General features: G+C 42.7%; 1 non-coding gene and 3 pseudogenes across 1 annotated transcript; 1 reads left to right on the forward strand and 3 right to left on the reverse strand.

Annotated features, from left to right (window-relative positions):
- Positions 1-5693: 5693 nt before the first annotated feature.
- On the reverse strand, positions 5694-6782 carry LOC145049681 (small ribosomal subunit protein uS4m-like; annotated as a pseudogene).
- A 246-nt stretch (positions 6783-7028) lies between these two features.
- Positions 7029-7101, reverse strand: TRNAK-UUU (transfer RNA lysine (anticodon UUU)). The gene has a single exon. It is a non-coding gene; the product is annotated as a tRNA-Lys (tRNA).
- Positions 7102-10116: 3015 nt separating this feature from the next.
- LOC145049683 (putative mitochondrial protein ymf1) lies at positions 10117-10735 on the reverse strand (annotated as a pseudogene).
- Positions 10736-19383: 8648 nt separating this feature from the next.
- Positions 19384-19602, forward strand: LOC145049686 (uncharacterized; annotated as a pseudogene).
- The last annotated feature ends 323 nt before the right edge of the window (positions 19603-19925 follow it).

Genomic DNA, 19925 nt, shown 5'->3' on the forward strand with positions numbered 1-19925 from the left:
ATAGAGTTCGAGTGAGGCATCAACCATAGATTGCGGAACATTCGAGATGCTTCCTTGCGAAATCCAATGGAGTGTGTACTGTAACTCAACCTTCTCATCCATGGAAGGATTCCTTATTCGATGATAAATGTCAATCGAGGGCACCCTCATTTCCAGAGAGAGAATCAGGCTGCACAGAAGGGGGAAAGCACTCCTACCGAGCAAGATCAATAACTAATATTAATAAGGCAGCACTTAACTTAGGGCAGCCAGTCTCACTTCACACATCACAACGCCTTGCTATTTGCATTCATCCTTGTAACTTACTGAAGCGAGGATCTCATGCTATCATTGAATGGCTACCGAACCGCCATACTCAGGTAACCGGTCTAGGTTCCAAGTACATCAACACCCCATAGCTACTTAGGGCCGCAACGCAATAAGGCTTTTCGCTCTAGTTGGGCAATGCAAGGAGGCCTCTTTCGCCATTCTTTCTAAATGAGAAACTTTTATTAGTTCAGTTCGTTATAACATCGATGAGAGGATAATTTTTTTAACAGAAGCATAGGATTGCCCCTCAATCGCCAGGTGGCTCTCTGCAGGTGCATGAGTAGCTTTGTTGGCTCTTATAGCGGCCTCTTTCAGTGGTTCTTGCTTGCTCTTTAAAGCTGATCTGGTGCTGTCTCGTTCCTTCAGTTTGTTCTGATTCCGATGAAGGATACTATATTCCGCCTACACATCCACCTTGCTTGGTGGTTCAAAATGGAAGTCTAGGTATCTGCTTAAGTGGTCTGCTCGTACCATTCCAAAAAGAGCTGCGCTGACAGGCATATTTTAAAATGTGTTTCCAGGCTCACATATCTAAATTTCAGCGAGATAGGGTGCGGATAGGTGGAATGGAAATTCCACTCCAATCCCTTTAACGGATCCCCGAAGGAGACAGGTGCAAATGGAATTTCAATCAAAGGCACTCTGACCACTGAGCATGCCAACAAGGCAAACTCATAAAATTGTCTCCTGTCCCAGGTCACTAAAAAGGAGATACTCGCAGCCGAGCTCTCGTCCCACTCCCGCTGCCAACTTCGTGATAGAACGACCATGCGAAAGGATACGGATAGGCTGCCCTCCCACACTTAAGGCATTGTGTTAAACCTTAAATGTCTGGATTTAGTGTTATTCTCAAGCATCTCATTCACTACTAAAAGAAAGGTATGGATATTCTGCTCGAAAGCTTGACGAAGAAGCGTAAGCAAAAAGCATATTTTAGGAAAGAGGTCCACGTAGCTCAGCTGGTTACAGCTAATGAATGAAAAAATGTGTGTGCCGATTTAGATTTCCCGTCTTAAGCCCCACCTCAGTAGCTCAGCGGTAGAGCGGCCTCTTGTATAATTCAACAGTTAGTCAGACGTGGGTTCAAATCCCGCTCGAGGGAAAAAACAGAGAGAGCAGCGAAGGGGCCTTTCCTCGCTTCTGTCTTTTTTATATAGATCAGTTCAGTCTGTAAACAAGCAGGTGATTTTTAGCCGGGAAACTGTAAACTTTCGAAAGCAAGCTCACCCACTCTCCCCCAGTAGTTAAACTCTAGGATCTGATTTGAATTCCATATTAAAGAAAAATAGACATCTGCGGCCAGACCAGATGATCTTTGTGAACGTTCACTTCAATAGGATATCTCGTTTTACTAGCTCGACTAATGAGAGAGGAACTAATGGTAACGAGCCAGACCAGATGATCTTCAAACACATCCTTCACCGATCGATTAGATGAGAGAGGTCATTCAGTGTAAGACCTGAGGTAGACGAACAGTTCACTGTCGGTGGTTCCATACGTCAATCCCATCCTAAAGGAGCTAATGAAAGCCTGAATTCAATATGAAAGTGGGCTCTTCCTCTTCGATTCAAGCAAGTCGACCATTGAATCTATTAAACTGGGCCGCTTCTTCCCCCTCCGTAGGAAGACTTCCTTCTTTCCCTTGCCTGGTTGGTTATCTCAAATCGGCATTCGAACCCACAAAGCCTAGCCGCACCGCCATTGTGCTATTAACCCTACGCCTAGAAAGCCTTAGTTACAAACTGAACTTACCTATAGGAGGAGGTTTGATTTCATTGCCATTTACTGTTCCATGCGATCTTTACACCGACACCCCCATCTATCCAAGCCTAGTAAAAGGAGAATCAGCGAAAGAAGAGAGAGCCCCCTTCCCGTTGTTGTCTCTAACTAAACCACCACCAGTACACTCTTCCACTACAGATGCTGAAAACCTGATTCCTTCCCAGGCTTTTCTCTTCTTCGTGACTTGCTAGTACTCAACCTAGAGATGAAAGAAGTAAGAGCCCCCTCTTGTCGCAAAATAGTAAATTAGGTTCAGTTGGAAAAACAGCTATAAATGACCACTATGAACGAAGGATGCAAGTCCTCTCAACAAACTCCATATCTGCAGAAAAAATGCCACTATTCTCAATTCAATATAGTAAGGCGTTTCTAATCTTCCTCGCAGCAAGACTTCTGAAAGCCAGTTGCTAAGAAAAAGATTAGATCAAGAGGGCTTTGGCGATTTCAGAACTAGCTTGACTCATTCCACCCGGGGTGAACGAGAACTAGTTCATCACCAACATGCTTAACTCCTAGGACTTTTGGGATTTAATACTCTTACTCTTTTTGACCAAAAGATGGTGAAGAGAGGAGCTAGATAGAAGTAGTTTTTAATGAGGAGAGGGAAATTTGGCCATTAGTTAAGTCATTTTTTGTTTGGTCATAAGTTGGTTAGAGAAAAGTAATTAGTTTAGTTTTAGGCATACACTAATAGTAGGTTACGATTCAAAAGAAAGAGAGATTCAAGCCAATCAACCGGCTAAGAGGACTATTCAAATTCTAAAGTAGATGTTCATGCTCATATAGCTGCAAAATGACATTTGACCTATTTCCCTTATAGACAGACATGGAAATTAGAAAGTGTCTATCTTATATAGCTGTCAAATGAGACTTTCACTTTTCCCTTCGTAGAGCAGATCATGAATTGAAAAAGTTCTATCTGAGCAAAATGCTAATTTTTTATAGATTTTCGGGCACCAATCCCGACTTCTCCCGTTGCTATAGTATAATAAGAGATAGGCGCCTACCTTAAAGTCACCTATCGACACTCAAGCCTGTTCATCCTGCTTTCTTTCCTTTATAAGACTGGAAGAGATAGAAGGCTCTCCTGTCTTTGCCCATTGATAGATATGCCTGAAGTACTGGAACTCTCTCCCTTAGGGCTCTCTTTCCGTAAGCCGGTGAGGAGTGAGGGATCTACTGAGACTGAGCCATCTTCGCTAGCCAATCTGTCAGTTCTATAAGGTATGAAGCTCTTTCCTAGTATTGGGTTCAGGAATTCATGTTCGCAGGTAAAGAGACTAAAGAAACAAGAACATAAACAGTCTCTTGAAAGAGGAGAGCATTTTCCCACTCTGTGGTACATGAGCTCCTCGTCCAACTTACTGTCTTTCGATTTCATATCAGTTACAAGCTTGTCATTTCAATCACTTGTTACCTTTAAAGGAAAGTTGTTCACCCATTGAATCGATTAATCTAAGTCCCCTTCCTATAGAGTGAACGTGAAAGTCGGTCTATAGTCCACCATGCTAATGGAATGTCAGTGACACAAGTAGTAAATTCATTCATTGACAGGAGCGAGCAGAAATAGAGAGCGTAAAGAGGGTCTTATCATGATGGCCTGCTTTCTTTTCTCCTATTGCAGTAGACTACAGTCTTACCACTAGAATAGAAAATAGGTCCAAAAGCAGGAAGCATAGTCAGGAAAGTAAGTTAGAACTCTTTTCTTAATTCCTATCTATAAAGTCAGGCTTGTCTATACAATACAACAAAGTGAGCTAAAATCATTAGTTAGGCTAGTGGGAAAAAATTACTCTGTTTCCGTCTTTTGAAAGAAGTAAGGTGTTCTTCCTTCATCCTCCATCCACACTACGAGGGCCAGCCGGAATTTGTTTGGCTGTTCAATAGCCAATTCCATTTCGGTTCATTTTGGTATGCTAGGAAGATGAAGAGATGAACTTTAGAATTCAGGTACAGAGAAATTCAGCAAGAAGCTTTTGGGTTGGAAAGGTGCCCGCCCTCTTAGGTCAAGCTGGTAAGGCCTTGTTTTTAATGAAATCCACTCTTCAAAGCTTGCCTTTATTCCCTCCTTGTCCGGGGTCCCGAAAGGAATGGCTGGTAGGATTGAAGGAATTCGGACGAAATGTCCACGGTCTGGTGTTTGAGGGAGAGACAGAATTCATCTCATCGCATGGGAGAAGGCTCTCCAAAGCTTCGATTTGGAGGCTTGGGCTGGAGCACTAGCTAGTTGGACTAGAAGCTAGTTATTCCGGTCTACTTGTTGGGCAGGCCGGCCCTCCTTCATCCCTTCGTTCCAATCCATCCAGACTACTATGGCAACCCGTACTAATTGCCCTTGCACTGATACTGGTAAGGGGAGCGTCAGCCAGAAGATAAGGGGAAAAATCGCACAGACTTCTATACTGGGGAAGGACCCTATAATTATAAGAAAGGAAAGATTTCAAAAAGCAAATTAGGTACTTCCAACAGGAGAATAAGAAAGGAAGAAATAAGAGTGGAGAAAAAGGGAAATGGAATTCTTCACAAAGGGAGGGAACGCAAGGGGGACAACACTAAGAAATTGGAAATTGGGTCAAAGGAAGGGACACATCTTGATTGGGCAACAACCGGGTATAGGATATGGAAAGAGATCAACATGTTTTCTCGAACGAACAGATTTACACCGTCAATGACAGCGCACCAAGGGAACAACGGACAATCACGGCAAAGGCAAGCACGAATGTTGCTGCCTACGAGACGCATCCAGGGGAATCTTACACTGCACGCAGAGAACCCCTCTCACTTTAGACAGAGAGGGAATGACGATGGGTAGCCAAACCGTGAGGCGAAGAACTCAACCGCTATACACGAGGGAGCAAGTGGAAAGAGTAGAGCAGCACCTTGCCGTAGAGAGGGTCCTAGAAAGGTTAAGAGTTCTGCACCGGTTGGAGTGGAATAGGAATCTAAAACAGAATTTGAGCAATTGGCTTTAACGAACCTATTTCATTAGAATGATTGAAGAACCCGCTTATCTATAGAAAGAGGGAGAGAGAATGAGAAATCACTCGACTATTAAGGAGAGGAGGGGAGAGTTTGACCGCCCTAAGCCAACCAGAATGGCAAAGAAGAGTTATATTCAACGACCGGTAGGGAGAGGAGAGGATGGGAGGAGAGAACATCGACCATAAGGGAGACAACAGTTACTTCGATGTGAGCAGAGTGCCCATTTCCTTACTTAGACTAACCTTCGTTTAGAAAGTCTCTCCCCTCGCTCTGACTCTTCCCATACTAAGACTTTTGTTGATCTACCTTTGACTTACTTCCTATCTCTACCCTTGATCCAAGGTAGGCGAATGAGGGATTTTTACTAAGCTTTGCTGAAAAAAGTTGCAACAAGTTCCGAAACTTTAGTCTTAACTTCGTTTAGTCATAAGAACTTAGAACGGCGGTAGCTAGGCGAAAGGCAAGGTCACATCCTGCCGTCATAGCTTGCCTCCCATTGCTTCGTACGAGACAGAGGAAAAAAAAAAAGAAAAACAAAAAGAAAAATGGAAATAGTGAATCAAGATATAGACTATCCTCTATCCGGATAGATAGGCCCCTATGAGCGACTATGCCGATCTTTAGATGTTATGGCCACGTGTGTTTCCGCTAAGAAGAAGAAGGTTTGGATCTTTAAACCTTAAGAGGATGCTATCGAATGTGCTCTTGGCGGACATGAGGGATGTGACCTATGTTAGGTCCATAAGATAGCACAACTTTTAGTGTTCTATGATTCACCTCTGAATAATGAGTAGATAGGGAAGAGCTTTTTATTTTTCTCTTCATAGAAGACTGATGGGTGGAGCAAGAGGTCAAATTACTATAGAAAGAAGAGTTGTAAACTATAGGATTTCTTTTTCTAGTAGTAAGATTTAGGGTTTTTTCGTTCCTTCTCTTCGATAAGAATATCGATTTGAAATGATAAAAATGCCTCTTTATTCTCTTGTGCTCAGCGAAAGAACTGCCTAAGCATACTTTTTCGGATCCAAACTTCTTTGTTCTTTCTATGTCTTCGTCTTGCATAGAAGAACGCAACTGTTGCAAAAACGGGTCTTTCAGTAGTAGGCGACATCCCCTCTTAGTTTTAAGTAAGTGGAACCATTCCGTTTTCTTACCGGGCTATCCAGGAATTTTCCTATGATTTTAGAAACTGAAATTTCGATATAGAAGGATCTCCTTATTTCTGAATAGATTAGAGTATCATTTTCTTTAAAAGATATGAAATCACCTTGGGAAACTTAAAAAGAAGTAATGCTCACTATTACATTATTAACAAAAAGCCTTCGATGACTTATCGGCTGCGTTGCTTGAGGAAGAGTTTCACTAAAATAGAGACGAACTGGAATAGCGTCCGATCTTGTTTCTCGATTGAGTGGAAAAGGGATATATGAAGTTCATTCTGTTCCTCTATGCATCTCTATGATGGGTAAATCTCCATGAAAAAGGGGCAACTTTCGTGTAGTTTGTAATTGGATGTAACTATTCAGATTTTTTTGAGAATAAATCATTCTCTTAATAGATCTTGTCTTGTTCCTCAATCTTCGAAGAATGCGGCGTTGTATTATTGTAAGTTTCCTGTTCCAAACATTTCCTTCAAGTAGACGACAAGTTTTAAATCTTAATGCGGGCATTCCTCCCTTACATGCATTTGCTTCCAACAGATTCTTACTAAGACCCCATAGACACGGTCTCGGTATCTTCACTGTTGCCCCTCTTCTCAAAGCCCTTCGAGAGGAAGATGAATGTCAATGTGCCATTTTCTTCTTTCCCCTACTATTTACTCTTCTCCTTCACTGCACACTTTAGATAGATGCTTCCATCCAATCAAAGACGGTGAAGCGCCTCTAATCTAAAGGCCAAAGAGTGCTCTTTGCGCTACTATGCATCCTTACTCATAGTATAGTGCAAGTTAGGTTTGGGTATAGCAGGACTTGAACCTGCGACCATTACGTTAAAAGCCCAATGACCTACCAACTAAGCTATACACCCCAAAAAAGATGTAGTAGTAAATAAGGATTGGTGCGGAAAAGAAAAGAGGGCGGCCCCTCTTCATCATATTAAAGGGCGCGGCTTTGTATGAGGCTCGTACTGCAGAGCAAGCGAAGAAAACGTAAGGGCGCGCGCTAGCACTCCTACAAGAAAACGGCCTAGCTAACGCGCCCCTTATTGAAAAGTCAAGGATATTGAATGATCGATATGAGAAAGAAGCGCTCAAGCATTCGAAGAAAGTCGGCCTTACTCAACAAGCACCTTTCTTAGCTTAGTAAGGTTGCTTGTTTCCACTCATTGAAGATTCTATCTACAAAAAAAGGTCAACAGGGGGGGTACTAAAATGGCTCTCACTGACACCATCTACGAGAAGGTGAGGTCGTCTTTATTTCCAGCCGCCATACAGTTCGCGTTAGAGCCTTAAAGACCGAGAAGGGGATGAGCAGTTATCTATGTAATTACGGTCTTTGTTGGCCGGGGCGAGCACTCTCTTTTCTTTGTAAAATTTCGTCTTACCAAACAAGACTGACTTCTTACCAACCCGCGAAGGGTTGTGAGGCTGGACCAGGTTCGAAGAATGAATCTATATCTGTGCATGGAAGGGCCGACGGCCACTCAACTATTCGAGCGCAATGCAGTGGTATTGGTTCCGATTCGACAAAGGTAGAATGCCTGGTCGAAGGTCCAGTACAGTAGGTAGCAAGCGTGTTCTTTTTTGCTCCCGAGCGAGAACGAGAAAGAGGCGATGCACCATCCTTGCTGATACGTACGTTGACCTTGACTTGATAGATTCATCCAATTGAACCCAAATTCAAAGGAGGACCACAAGCTCGGGGCTCGACAAAAGAGAAAGTCTCGACATTAAGAAAATGAGGTTAGCTGTGAAAGAGGCATTCATTTTTTAATGAATATTCATAGCTGAGTCTACTAAAAGAGGGACCAGCTCATTGTAGTGATTAGAGGACACCTCTGATCATTCACCGCTAATGTGACACGTTCCCTCCCAGTTTGATCAACGGGATCAGTCGGCTAGAGAGCGGGGTATTCTTCTTCCTTGGAGACAAAGTAGTCTCTTGTACTGACCGAACCCTCAGTTCGGAGGTCTTCGTCAACATGTTACGAAGCTCCAGTCTGGCGGTCAACTTGATGCGGGAGAGGCATGAGTGCAGTTTGATCTTGTGGTGTATTCCTTTGTAGTGAGTAGGGCCTCTTTCTTGTTGATCAGTTCGCCTCCGCTCTATTGAAATGTCTCCATTCCTACGGCGGTTTTGTCAATGAACCTGTGGATAAGTAGGCCTTTCTTGCAGACCGATCTTCTACCGAGTTCCTTCCTTCGTAGTCAAATCTGATGATACGCTTTGGCGATGTTACCTACCAAAGAAAAGGCCTGCTAGGTGATCGAAATCGCTCAGGTCACCGAGGACTCACTCACCTACTCCTTATCTAATACTTTCTTCTATCTACTGAATTAAAAAGGTGACCCGCCGCACCGGGCTATAAGATAAGAGACAGCTATTGTACTACTTGACTGGTATGAAAGAGCTTCCATAAGAAATGGAAGACTCTTGTATATACGGTAACACTATCTTCCGCTACTGGTGGACTGTTGCACATAAAGGCCGACAGAAGCAACCTTTCTTAGCGCACTTTTCAAGCGCTTAGCTTCTACTATAAAAAGGCGGCAAGGCCATAAAGTAAGTGAACATGCAAGCCTAAGCCAAGAAGGTACGAACGAAGTGACGGGCCCTTTTAGAGAGACGGGGCGGCTTTCTTGTGGTAGTCATTGCGAACATCTCTCCTCTTCTCTTAGCGTGCACAGTTTGCTTACGCCTTAGGCACATCTATCTTTCTTAGTTTCACGCTGGCCTAATGAATTGAATATGAATAAAAGTCAGTCTTTTAGTAAGCGTATATAAGCAGCTGTTTAGTGTATAAGCAATTATTTAGTGGTCGCACCGGTACGATGGAGGTTGGTTGAAGATGATGTTACGCGGCGTTCAGAACCAGTCTTGAAGTGAATGAATTAGAAAGAACGAAGAAGTAAGGAAATGAGATGACTCTTTCTTGAACTATATTATAAACAGAGCTTCCCCTCCACACCCATCACGAGTTTTTCTCCATTCCTCACATATATCGTCATAACGCCCTTAATGCTAGGTTTTGAAAAAGACTTTTCATGTCATTCCCATTTAGGTCCGATTCGGATCCCTTCGTTGTTTCCTTTTCCTTCCGCACCTTTTCCTCGAAATGAGAAAGAAGATGGTACACTTGAATTGTATTATTTAAGTGCTTATTGCTTGCCAAAAATCCTACTTCTACAATTGGTAGGTCACCGGGTTATTCAAATAAGTCATGTTTTCCGTGGTTTTCCCATGTTACAACTTCTGTACCAATTCGATCGATCCGGAATGGATCAGTTAAACATTCCATTAGGGAGCCTGGTCTTGATTTTTCTGTGTGGTATTCATTCTCGTTCAGCTCTTGGAATCACATCCAGCAGTGGTGGGAACAGCTCGCAAAATCCAACCACTTCACTTACTTCATTGCCCCAACCCTTTCTCGTACCTCTATTGAAACATAATGGTTTCATGTTCTTTCATCGATTGGTTATTCCTTTCCGTTCGAATCTCTTTCTCCAATTTCGGTCTCGATTAGTTTACAAGATTGAATGGCCAATTCTCCTCCGGACCCTCGATTCGATTGTTTTCCAAGAATGTTGATTCGGGTATGTAAGCCATGTATCTGGGAGGAACTTAAAAGAAGGGCTTTCGGTTTTTTTCACCCTCTTTTGTGGTCTTGTAGCTATTTAAATAAATAAGAATATAAAATTATATATATATATATATATATATATATATATATATATATATATATATATAATAAGACTTTTTTAGAAGAAAGATTCTATATATGTCCAATCCCCAGTGGTGGTGGGACCAACCAAGATGTATGTCGTCCAACCCAACCTCAGACTCTTTCTTCCCGACCTATTTGAATCTCTGGCCGCAGTTATAGTTATTTAGGTGATATCCCGAGATTGAAGAGATAGAATTCCTCTGGGGAACACACGAAACAAAGATATGAACTGGGTAAATAGAAATGGAAAAGAGATGTTTCCAATTCATTAAAATGAGAAGCTTTTTCTACATCCATATGATCTACTAAAGTAGATCGGTATTGCCCATATAATAAAATCAGATCTTGGTCCATGGAATCCCAAGAAGGTAAGAACTACAACCTATCCGATGCTTCTTCAGCTAAATACGATATACAAGTGGGACCTGCACTATGCGCAAGCTGTGCGAAAAACCGCTTCTTTTTTTCCGGTTCTGAAACAACTTGGGCGAAATAGGGTTCTACCGGGAAACCATGGATTTTTTAGTTTTCGCCATTGGTTACTGGTTGAGCCACTGGAATGGAATGAGATAAGAATCTCTGGAGATCTTTCCTCTCCACTTACTCGTAACAGGCCTTCCCTCTGTAGAAGACTTCTTCCGAATGGCATAATTGGGAGATTTATTCCGCGATCTTCAAAGAAAACTGACTCCTCCTACTCCTTCTTCTCCTTTAGGATAGGATCGTCGTTGGTCCTTCTTTCACTAATGATCTAATGATCTCACCATTTTCTAGTAGTTCTCGCGAACGCACGAGGGACTATCCTTTCTATCGCTTGCCCTTTCTTTTCACTCTCAAGACAAGGCTCTCTCTCTCTCTTATAAAGCGAAGCAAAGCGCATGGCGCTGAAAGCTCAATAAACACAGACGAACACGATGCAGGGCATAGCATAAATGAAACCGCTGATCATTTCATAAAACATATATGCTTGACCTTTCTCGATGCTTTCTTTGGGTGACTCACCAACCGACCCAGCAGTGATCGATGATAGAATGGTATGAACAAATCAAAGTCATTGGATTTGGTAGTTCTCCATGGAATTCTCTCTTTAGCCCTTTGTATATGTTCATAAATGGGTGTGCACCTCCAGATGGGCGGGGGCCGGCCTCCCACTCTCTTATCTTATGAAGCATTTATTAGCGGTTGGGTGGATCGTGCAATAAGCCTCTCTCGACCCTCCGTTTCTCATACGTCTTTATGAAAGCCTCTCGCCTTTCGAGATCCGGTCCATCATCAACTCAGTCAGATCTTCTTGTTTGCCCGCTTTGATTAGGCTTCCTTTAACGGATTTGATCGGCATTTTGTGCTTGCAATCCTGCTGAATTCGACCTTTTATCACGGTATCGTAGTAAGGTTAGAGGCGCAACTAGAAGAGTTGGCCCTATTTCTCTTTTTTGATCAATTTGATTTTAGTCTCCAAAGTCCTTCTTGATCGATGGTCCCCATTAGCATAAGTGCTAATTAGCAGCCGCTTTTTTTGGAAGGCGAGATACTTATGTGTGACCGCGGATTCCACGGTAGCTGTAGTTCTAGCTCTACATTAGGAGCAGGGGGCTCTATCTAAAGGAGGTACAAACCCCTCCCATAGTACGGTACGATGCAGCTGAAAAACTTAATAGGCTACCACGACTCGCTTCGCTTTTGTTGCGGAGCTCACTGCTTTTGGAGTAGTGCTTGCAGCTTGCTGCTTTCTGTTCAAGTGGAGCTCGCTGTCTACTCCACGAGTCGCCACAGCTTCGCCTACGCCACTTGTATATAGACAACAATAGCGCCCAAGATTTCCCCTTCGCGTAGTTCATTGAACCTTCCAACTTCACTCCGTGGCCTATGCTAAAGAAGCGTGTCTTAACTAATTCCTTTGAACTCATTTCACCTATTATACCTCTCGATATCTCCTCACCATGCACCTTTTCTTTCTTTTCCTCATCCCATGATCCTTTCCCATGTCGTGGAAGTGAGCTCCTTCGTCGCTCCTTCATTCTTCATAACAACTATAACAAAGCTGCCAACCAATAAAGCAAGCACCTTCATGGACTGAGACCGTGGAAGCTCCGTTAGCACCTTAAGGCTGTCTTTATCCTGAGAACCCTCGGGAATATTCAGAGACTCGGCTAATGCTTCTAGGCCCACATTCGGAGACAGACCAAGCACCTCTCTTACCCACTCACTATCTAATAAACCGGACTGGCTTATTATCTGAATGAGATCGGAAAGAGAGGAGGTAGCCCAAATCTTCCAATAGGCGCATACGAAAGGTTCTGAAAGAATTGAAAAAGCTCTGAAAAATAAACAACCCGACCTGAGGAACTACCAACAACGGAAGAACTTGCAACAGCGGGAGAAACCGTTTCTAACCTCAGCTTCACCCCCTTCCTCGGGATTCTTTCTTTGATGATATGCCCTAAGCCCCTTTCAGAAGACCGAAGTCATTGGTGCTTTGCATAAGGGGTAAGAGCGCCATAAAGACTATTGGTACCTATCATAGGCTTGACTCATTTTATGGGCTTGAATTCCTTTCCTCGAGTTAGAGGGGTTTTCTGAAGGTCTTCCTCAAGGGCCACTTGGTTCTCAAAAACACTGTTACCCCCGGCCAGAGTAGAAGTAGGCAAACAGATGTTTCTGGGGGGAACTACGGGAGACGGAGACAGGTGGTTAGGCGAGATTCTAACTTCTGGCTCATCGTAATTCCATTTCTTAAAGTGCAAGTCCAGTTTTCTCTTTTTATGAAAGTGAAAGTCAGGTTAGCCCCTTCTTTCAATTCCAAAGTTGCTCTCAAATTACTATTCAAGATTATTTTACCCTAAGGCTTCTCGCGGTCAGGCAAGCGTGGCAGAGCGTAGCATGTATCCAACCATCCGAACTACTTACTGAAGGGCAAGCACCAACGAATTACTCACTACATTCACAACGCGGGGGAGAGACAGAGAGGGGTCAATAATAACTCACAGCCGGGGTGAAAAGGTCCTACTTCCTTACTCACTCAAGTCAATGCTTTGACCGAACCATAGGCCGAAAAGAAAAGATTTTTTAGATACTTGTTACAAGCCTGACCAAGAGCGCAAAAGAGCTTTATTTAGAATTAGAGTAAGGGCACGCCATTTGCAATGCCTTTTCTTGCTTTTGACAGGACCCCCTTCCGACAGGAGAAAAAAGATTACGCCAATGCCAATTGCCAATGATATAGAGTTTCTAGCGATTACGACTATAAAGGGCAGGAGACGAATTAAAGAATCGTACTACAACTGCTGAAGAGAGATCAGAGCTAGTACTAGAGGAAGCGATAGTGGACAAAAGAGCTCAGAGAGCAGTGCAGCTAAGCGGGAAGATCTGTGATCTATTTGAAAGAGCATATCGCAAAGACCGGTATATTGCACATACTGATTGATTGATTATGTAGATTGAGTCTCAATTAGAGAGTTATGATATATCTATAGTACCCCCGCCGATGAGACTTTCCAGCTCGAGGCTAGAAGCTACCAACACTTTAGTACAAACAAAAATAGAAATCGGAATTCGTGGGGCCCGAGGCCTTACAGAAAAAGATCGATGAACGATTAAGCGAGACTTTGCCTTAGAGACCAATGAAATGAGACCAAGAAGCTTTATTACACAAAAGTTCTTTGAAGACCTTTTGCTTCTGCTTCCCTGCTTACTATTGCTATCACCTCAACTGCTTTGACCTGCTCACTTAGAGTGAAGATCAATAATGGGTGGAAAGGAGTTCACACAAGACCACAGAGCGAGAGAAAGAGAGCCTTCGCTTACCTGTTTAACTGTGCCCTCCTATCACACCTATATCTCTTTTCCTTCAGTCACATCCAGTCTCAGTTCTACTTCCAACTATCGAGCTTGGATGTATAGCAAGATTGAATAAGAGATATGGCATACGGGAATAGTATATGAAATCACAAACGCTAGAAAGAGACTGGAGAGGAGCGTGGAAAATACTTACTAAAGCACCTTAGCAATTAGTAGTAATGCCCTATCGACCTCAGTCTTGTTTTTTGCTAGCTTTAGTCTAGAACTTGACTATCTCATTAAACGTCGAATATCCCTATGATGCTAGCCACTGAAAAAGGAAGGAGTCTACTTCTTTGTTGGCTTGATTCCAGAACTAGTAGAGGAAGAAAGCGATGATCGGTCTATCCCATTAAGCGTATTCCCGCTAGCCAATGAAAGGACTACTCTTCTTGGACTGTGAGCGACGACACTAGATCAGAGCTAAGTGAGAGACGATAAATGCGATTAAACTGCTTTATAACTGCTCGATTTATAAGTCTTGCCTAAGTCCTAGACTTGAATGAAGCAGCCTGGCTGAAAGTCGTATTTGCTTTTGCTTTTCTTGTTCTCTTTTCTTAGTTAGGCCCAAGAAAGTACAAGATATAGCCTGACTAATATACTAAGATGATAGCTAGAGACTAGAGATGAGAGTGCAGGATCTAGATTTGTAACAAATATTCGACTTTGCTTATGAAAATTGTTATGTACCAAAACCAAAGAATATCGTCGATGGGATACAAAAAAAGAGGATCCTACTTCGCTCATGCACCGTCTTTTCACACTCCTACCGCTGGTAAAGTTACCATTCTAATAAAATTTTTGCATGTTAAGACAGCACACTAGTACATTTTCATTGACCACTGAGACCAACCCCCAAGCCCGGTCTTTGAACTAATAAAGATGGCATAGTAGAAAACTTCAGACTGACTATCATCACGCTTGAAGTCCACCCAAGAGAGTTCCCCGGCTTCTCGTGATGAGCGCAGCGTAGCAAACGGTGTTTGCGCCAGAGGAGGGTGGTGAGAACCGTTGAGCCATTGGCTTGATGAGCTTTTCTGATTTGGGTTTCTCACCCACATCACCGAGAGGAGGGCTCTTTTCGTTATAGAAAAGAAAGGTCAATGAAAGGATTCAGTAATGACGCCATGCATCACCATTGAGTGTTGTGCTGAAGAGAAAAAAAACCGAAAAAAGTTCCCCACATTGGGAGAGGAAAGAGAAGACTGCGGTCAATGATCAATTGTGCACATCCTTTTTGGATGGTCGGCTTAGAGTGAAAGCATACGAACATAGACTTTGTGACTGACTTCGCTGTATAAGCATATCTTCACTGAAAGTCATTAGGGCTGCTTTTGCCCATGCCATGAATGAAAGTGAGTCCAGTCCATCTTCCTTCCCTGGATATGTTGTGTCCTCTACATTCGCTTCGTCCTCCGCTTCTACTGCGCAAAGATTTTGGTCCCCCGTTTAGTGAGTCGTGAAAGCACCTACCTTATGTTTAGACGTATTGGTTTCAGTGAAAAGCCAAATAGAGAGTTTTGTGTGTGCCTGCTTTAGTAAGAGTAAGGAAAAAGCTTGAAAAGCGTACTTGCTTTAACAACAGAAAGAGGTTCCTTCAGCGGTTCAGCTTTAGGTCTCGGTTCAGGTGCTTTTCATGACTGTGGTGTTTGATTGGACACGGGCATTCCTGTCCTTACTTAGAGGTCAAGTTGCCACTTGTCTATCGAAGGGGGATTTCCCAGCCTATCTCGGAATATGTTACCGAAAGAAGGAAGAAGAATCTAATGATTTCCCTAATTATGTGAGAAAGAAAAACCAGTTTGTTAGAGCTGGGGCAGAGAAGCAATCAACAGAATGGGTCCCTATTGTTCAAAAGTGAAGGAACTTAACGGATCAAGATATCGTAAATTCATTGTCTTTCTTAATTCAAATCAGAAAGAACTTCTTTCGCTATTGAAGCCAGGCCTGAGCTGTCAGCTTATTAGCATCCCTCTTCTACGTTAGGAATTGTCCGAAAAGGTTCGATTGAATCCCATGCTTTCATGGTCCCTATCTTTGCCCCGGCACTGGCCGACACGTAGGTCTATTCCGCTCTTTCCTAGGTGCGCATCTCCATCTACTAAAAGTAGGGGTGGTTGCCATAGATAGATTGGGTCATTCGTAACCAGAGCAATAACCGATGCTACAACATAAACTAAAGTTATACGTGGCGGCCCCTAAAGGCGTAACTGACAGGTTCTATTTTATCTGCCCATCCGAGTCATCCCGTACTCCAAAAAAGCAGAGGTGAGGTCCGGAGAGTGGAACGGATCTACCTGGCCAAGGTGCCAATGTCAAGTGGTTATCCGAAGTGTTGGAATATGCTCTACTTACGGTACCTAACTAGTCTTTCTTTTCGGTAAGTAAGAATACATTGACCGATGGAGGAGAACCCCCGGAGTGAACATAAATGAAGGGGCATACCCCACCCCAGGAACCCAAAAAAAGAACTCAAGACACTCCCCGAGCTCTAAAATAAAGAAACTAACCTATGGAAAAAATTATTGAAATTAGATTACGATTACAAAGGCTAAAAATAATCCAAGTTTCTACGTAATCAAAAAGAGCCTAAGGATTAACCGAAACTAAGCACATACTAATCCCAGTAAGACACATTGGCCTAGATATACATGAGGCCAACTGAATAACAGGTATACACATCAAATAAACTAGGATGAAACATAGGATTCGGTGGATGATTCGGCATCCTTTATTAATTGCGTATATAACGGTAGCCCTTCCTAAATAGTTTTTGAGTAGGCTAGGAAAGAAAGAAGAAATGATAGAGCGAAATGGGTTGGTTACCCAAAGGGCTACCTGATTTGATCATGGGGGGATAGCACAAGGGCTTAAGGCATTGGTTTGCTAAATCGACATACAAGAAGATTGCATCATGCATGGGTTCGAATCCCATTTCTTCCAGTCTTTTCCTACTGAACACTTTCCTGCTCAAGATAGGGTACTAGAAAGGGATCATACGAAGCCTATGTTCTTTTTTTAGATCTAGCCTGAATGACTCCTAAACTAAAGGTTTTCATTATATCTAAAGTGTGCAGTGAGGGATCTTTATATTATAGGTAGTCAGTCTTTACTTCACTCGACCCAAGCAATGCCCAAAGAGTCCCATGCCTTTCTTGGTCGGACCAAGCCAACTGACGATTTCCGACAAGTCTTTCCTAATTTTTAGAGCAAGAAGCGGAACTACAGGGATGAAATGAAAAGTGTTTCTTACGATTACGCCCAACAGCCCACTTGAGCAATTTTCCATTCTCCCATTGATTCCTATGAAGATAGGAAACTTGTATTTCTCATTCACAAATTCATCTTTGTTTATGCTGCTAACTCTCAGTTTGGTCCTACTTCTGATTCATTTTGTTACAAAAAAAGGAGGAAGAAACTTAGTACCAAATGCTTGGCAATCCTTGGTAGAGCTTATTTATGATTTCGTGCTTAACCTGGTAAACGAACAAATAGGGGTTCTTTCCAGAAATGTTAAACAAAAGTTTTTCCCTTGCATCTTGGTCACTTTTACTTTTTTGTTATTTTGTAATCTTCTGGGTATGATACCTTATAGCTTCACAGTTACAAGTCATTTTCTCATTACTTTAGGTCTCTCATTTTCCATTTTTATTGGCATTACTATAGTAGGATTTCAAAGAAATGGGCTTCATTTTTTAAGCTTCTTATTACCCGCAGGAGTCCCATTGCCGTTAGCACCTTTTTTAGTACTCCTTGAGCTAATTTCTTATTGTTTTCGCGCATTAAGCTTAGGAATATGTTTATTTGCTAATATGATGGCCGGTCATAGTTTAGTAAAGATTTTAAGTGGGTTCGCTTGGACTATGCTATGTATGAATGATATTTTGTTTTTTATATGGTATCTTGGTCCTTTATTTATAGTTCTTGCATTAACCGGTCTGGAATTAGGTGTAGCTATATTACAAGCTTTTTTTTTTACGATCTTAATCTGTATTTACTTGAATGATGCTATAAATCTCCATTAAAGTGGTTATTTATTTATAATTGAACAAAAGCGAGGAGGCGAAGCCGCTTTACCGAACTGTGGAGGTGAAGGTACGAGAACTTCCCACGAATCGACAAAAAGATTTCGAGCACGTCTGGTCAAAATATATCTAGTCTTTACCACGAGCCATTTTCCGGCTAACAAGAATGAATGTTTTGCACATATCCGCGGGTTCTTCAATTTTATTTATTCCTCATACACGAAAGAAGTAAGGTGGTATACTATATTTCTACGCTTATTTGAACTCCTTCTAATGACCTATGCATTCTGTTATCATTTCCAGTTGTTCGATCCATTGTGATTTGGTTCCTTGGTGTGGAGAGATCTCTACCATAAAAAGAGAGAGCTCGTAGGCCTTATTCTGCAGATCAAAGAGCGACTTAATTCCCCATTCATACGAAATAGTATTTTAGTATAGAACAGAGGCATTGTGGGCCGACAACTATGACTACATGCGCGTCTAGTGCAGTGGCTTGGAAACAAGCTACCTTGACCATCTTCCAAAGTTCTAAATAATCTACTGATCAAAGGCTATAAGGGCGGCCTGCTCTACATTCAGCCACATCACAGTGACCCCCGAAGCGATCTTATTCTAGTTGCGGGACGAAATCCAACAGCCAATTGCTGGCTCTGAATAACCAGCCCAGCAAGAAGCTCAATTCTTCTATAACATAACGGGGCAGGGTTGCGCGCGAGCCGAGTGACGTAGGTACACAAGAGTACTTCGCGCCACAACCATCTCTTTTTTATAGGTTCTACGGACCGATGCCTACTTCTTCATCTGGGAGAAAATAATCATAGATATGCCTGTCATTAGAAGGAAGAACCACCATAAAAGGATTCCTCGTGTATCATCTGTAGCAAAATTATGAACGGGAGCTAGCAATCTGGACCGTATTAAAGAGGTTCCTGAGATACAGCATGGAAGAGTCACAATATTCAGAAACGAGGTCCAATAATGAAGAAGGGGTAGAATTACTGAATGAATACGAGGCATAAAAGAAGCATTTTCCACGGGATCCCGAAACCACCAGCCACCCTGACCTAATTCATGATGAGCCCACCAACTTCCTGGAAAAATGCCTACGGTTAAAAACCACCGACATGTCAAGATCAAAATTCGAATTGGTTCCTGGTCCTGGTCAGAGACCACTGTGTTCGTGTCGGCGATCCAAAAAAGAAGTGAAGTACTGGTCTCTTTCTTTCCATTATGAACAACACGCTTCACCTGCTCCCTCCCCGTGTCCACTAGCAGTCCTGTCCAGAGCGAAGAGAAGGCGAAACGCCGCCGAGGCAACATAAGCAGGCTTCTATTTCTACGTAACAATAGAGCAGGATAGCCTTTTGCGCCCATATGTTTTAATTTTAGGGTAAAGAGCTTGCTTGCTCTATGGGATCTGACGCATGCAGCAGAGCGAAAGAGCATTCCATTCTTTTCGGCGTCATCCTTCCGCATTGGCGGCGAGTGGAGTGCCACAATCCCATTCATCATTTTTTATCTACACAAGCCAAAGCCTATAGCACTGGTGACGTCTCCGACATAAATGCAAGGAGGATGTATAGCTGATATAGGATCTTGTGGAACATGATTTGATTCTGCAAGCAGTTCGGTACGAACGAAGAAATTTCGAACAAAAGGATCGGAACTCGCCGATAGGAAAGGAGAGAAAAACAAAGCAATGCCAAGAGCTCCGTCAATCTGCTGTTCATAGATATACGAAGCTCTCTCTTTATCATCTCGTGCCAGATGCAACAAAGGATGAGTCCTTTTTCCTTCTCGCGAACCACGGAAGCGCCTAGCACCCAGAGGAGCAATGCTTCTTTGGGAAAACAACGCATAAAAAAGGGCTGGCCCGTCAAAAGTCCGGCGCCTTCGCGAACAAAGTTCAGAATCAACAAGGGTTCGTAGAACGAAGGGAGTGTACAATTGGTTCGTAGCCCCATTTTTTTGTTCGTAACTAGGGAGAGATAGAATGGAGTTCTTCACGAAGTTTGAGACAAAGGAATAAAAAAGACTTTCACTATGGCCTCCTCGTTTTGAGACATTATGGCTTTGGGGTCGACCCCGGTAACAAAGAAGGAATCC

Source organism: Lactuca serriola, chromosome 5 (genome assembly GCF_051521515.1).
Source record: "Lactuca serriola cultivar US96UC23 chromosome 5, Lser_US96UC23_V15, whole genome shotgun sequence".
NCBI lineage: Eukaryota > Viridiplantae > Streptophyta > Magnoliopsida > Asterales > Asteraceae > Lactuca > Lactuca serriola.